We start from the raw sequence: 3869 nt of genomic DNA, 5'->3' as shown, positions 1-3869 counted from the left end.
GTGTATGACTACACATGACTTTTGGGTTGAGAAGAAGGGTACTGAGCAGAAAGTAGTAGGACAATAACAACCCTAAGTTTGGTAGTGTTCCCCGAGCAATTGGGGCTACCCATTTGAATTTGGTAATTCTGTGTAGACAGACATTGCTTCTGTTCTCACTTTGCTGCTTTTCTTCAGGATTATAAAAATCTAGATAATTAAATTCTGGCTGAAGATCTTATTCCACAGTTTGATGAAGTATCTGTTCATCTGTGTTGAGTTAGGCAATGTTGGTAGAAGAAAAGGTCCTCTTTCTCACATTTTTTTTGTGCATTCTTTAGGGCGAAGAGGGAAAGGCATCTTTTTTATGTCTTTTTCCTTCTCATGCCGGCAGATATTGGTCATAAATCATTGAGTAATGACATTGAAAGAATACTTAGGATTGATTTATAAACTTGCCAAAATTTTACACTATTTGGGGAAAAACATCTTGCATATTACACTCAGTCATTCATTCCCTCAGTCTCTAAAGAAAAAAAAAACTCACAGATCATTACTTAAGTTTTAAAATCCAAGTCAAAGTTGATTAAATAAACTCTAAATTGGATTTTCAAACTGTAAAACCAGAGCTCCATCTGCCTCCGAATTTCCATGGAGTTTATTTTTGTCCAGACACTTAAACTTTGATGCAAAATCAGTAATGGCTTCGCTTTAAGAACAGTTTTATGGTAGTAAAGGCCAAATGAGAGTCCATGTTATACTGTCAATCACATTTCCCATACAATAGTAATTATGTATGCAAAAGAAGTATATGCACATTCCCATTTCATAGCAAAACATTCCTTGGTGTTTTCTTTAAGCTCATGTAGTGGTTTCCTTAGAAGCAATTCAAAAGACATTATTTGTAAGCAGGTTTTTGGTCTTTTCGGTTGCAGCATCAGCAGCACTGTGGAACGCATCAGCATGTGTGGATGAGTCTGCAGTGCCTCAGATGGTCCATCCAGCCTAAAGGAATCCAGGATAGGACACAAGAATGCCATCTTAACTTGATTGTCCTCATTTTGATTTTGTTATACTCTGGTTTCTCATATGAATGTATCAATCTTTCAATTTTAATAATTTCATTGCTGTTTTTCTTCTCAACATAATGAGGTTGAGAATTATGTTCAATTGCTTTTTCTTGGAATTATGGTGAGACTGACATAAAATAGACACAGTATATTAAGGGATTTTGTAAATGTAAAAGAACTACAATATGCCCATGATTTTTAGCATGTGCTAACAAAAATCTTCCTAAAACAGAGCAATTAGCTTAAGTATAAATTTATTTTTGTTGTGATTTTGAACTATTTTCTCAATTTTAATAAAATATGTTCCCACTTAATAGAAGGGCCTAATCAAGAGATTAATTTCATCTTTACATCACAGCTTCAAAATATAGTTCTATGAATATCAAAGTTTATGATTATTGAATGTATCAACTGCAGATTAAAGCAGATGAAAACTAGGAATCTTGTCTGTTGGCTTGTGTTCATTGTATTGTACTGGCTTTTATTAATACCTTTATTGGCATGAAAACTAAACATAACATTTAACTAAGCCTTAAATTTTAAGTTCAGTACTGATCATATTTATAAAGCTAAGTAAAACTTCTTTTTATCTCCTTTACTTAAATTATTTGTACCTGACACCCCTAAGCAAATTCAGATAGACACTGAATATAACTTCTGAACCAAAATTTCCATCAAAATCAATTTATTCTTCAATTCACAGTACAAGCATCCAATACATAAAAGAATATAGACTATAAAATCAACCCAATTTAATGTTTTTTAAAGCTATGTATTAATAGGTGAACTTCGCCAAGATGTGAAGTGAAACTACCTTCATCGCTAAAGAGAATGTGTTAGGAAATGACAGCTTATGTGCTGCCCTGCCAGTTACCATGCATTAGCGAGTTCTGTGACTTGTTCTTGGATTCATTGAACAACAAAGTTTGATATGAAATACACATCCTAAAATAAGACTATGGATTTGGCAGCAACATCTCCACCAATGATGATGGAATGGATGGAAAACTCTGAAGCAAAGAAGTCATCCACCGAACACGTCATACTCACTGGTTCATGAACTGAAGTATATGTCTATGTATTCTGGGCTCTATCACTGAAGCTCTGCTGCCAAAAGAACTGTAAGACTTTTATAAAGAATACACATTGAAAGATTCGACTTTTGCTTGTTAAATGATGAGTCAACAAAAGTCAAAAGATGCAAACAAATTTGATGTGGTAGATAAGGTTAAACAAATTACCTACTTGCTAATTTTGTGTTCCTAGATTTCAAAAGCCTACTTATAACAAAAAGGGCTTTTAAAGACTCAGAGTAATCTTTTGACTTCCAAGTTAACATTAAAAATACTGTTTTGATTTCTCCTAATAACTTCTAGACTTTATGATTTAAGCAAGAACTGAAACTGATTTTTAAATTGCACTGAATGAAGTTGTACTAATTAAAGAGATTCCTGAGGTTATGGAATATTCCAAAGGATATGGTGGTAGCTTTTGAAAATGCATATACAGAAGAAAAAATAATTTACTAATTTTATGTACTATGAATAAAAGTACAACTATTCATGAAAATCCAGTTATCAAATGCATCCTTAGCACATTCACCAGCAAAGAATGTCTTAAATTTAATATTATGCTGTAAAATTATAATCATTTTTGAAAATAAGTAGTTGATTGAAGTTTTGATTTTTTGTTTTAACATCAAGTTAAATCAGGTTAAAGTGAATGTTTTCATTTGGAAGACATCTGGAATGGTGAGGAATGTCAGCAATGTATATTTACACTGAAGTTGCTGACATGGAAAGCAGTTCTCCTTAAATGTAAAAATATATGCTAACAGAATAAACTACCATTTACTGCTTCATTTTCCATGCTGAAAATAGTGAATTCAGTCTGTTGATGAGAATGAGATGTGCAATATGTTAATTTATATGCATAGATTAGGCAAAATATTCTTATTCATACAACATGACTCAAAATTAAACTGCATATTGGTGTAGTGAATGAGCTGCATGGTACAATCTCAGTGGCATGTTTTCTCTGTCTGTCTGTCTGTCTGTCTGTCTGTCTTTCTGTCTGTCTGTCTGTCTGTCTGTCTGTCTGTCTCTGGAGATTTTTTTCTTATTGTTGTTTACTTTGGACCTAATTCAGTTGGATTGTTTTATCAGTCTGTGGTCTAGAAAAATAGGACTTCAAGTACTATATGAATGTCTTCATTTTATAGGAACCTCTGTTTACCATGGAATAAAGCCGATGGAGTAAATATCTGAAAATTTATGGCCACAGTATTAGGAGCTAAGCTTGGTATCAGCTGAAACAAAAAAAGAAACTTTAGAAAAAAATCTCAATTTTCTTCCCAAAATCTGTGAACTACCAGCAGTGTGAAATAGAAATGAGTGAAGCATATGGGATTTTGCTCCATTTCAACATCCTGATCTGTATGAATATGGTTCTGCTTTGCAGAGCCTCCCAATTTCACCAAAGTTCTCCACAGACAAACTCTCAAAAGTATGCAAGGAAGTAGATTCTATGAAAAATGGTTCTTACTATTAAAAGAGACAACTTATGATAATGCCAAGTTGGCAGTGGCCAACCCAGCACATTCTGGAAGACATAAAACAGGATTTTTTATTTTTCAATTTTTGGGGCAGGAGGCAAGGTCTAAGTTGTATACATTGCTCTTATTTCAGTAATAAACCATGTTTTGCTACTTGAATTTTACAGAAATGACCAAGTAAATTGCTTCTATAAAAATGTTACAAACATCTAAGCTTCAGTTCTAGTCTGGGAATGAATTTCGTTGGGCTCATGGTTATGCAACTG

This window comes from Octodon degus, unplaced genomic scaffold, assembly GCF_000260255.1.
Source record: "Octodon degus isolate 3935 unplaced genomic scaffold, OctDeg1.0 scaffold00277, whole genome shotgun sequence".
NCBI classification, from domain to species: Eukaryota; Metazoa; Chordata; class Mammalia; order Rodentia; family Octodontidae; genus Octodon; species Octodon degus.
Note: the sequence above shows the minus strand (reverse complement) of the source record.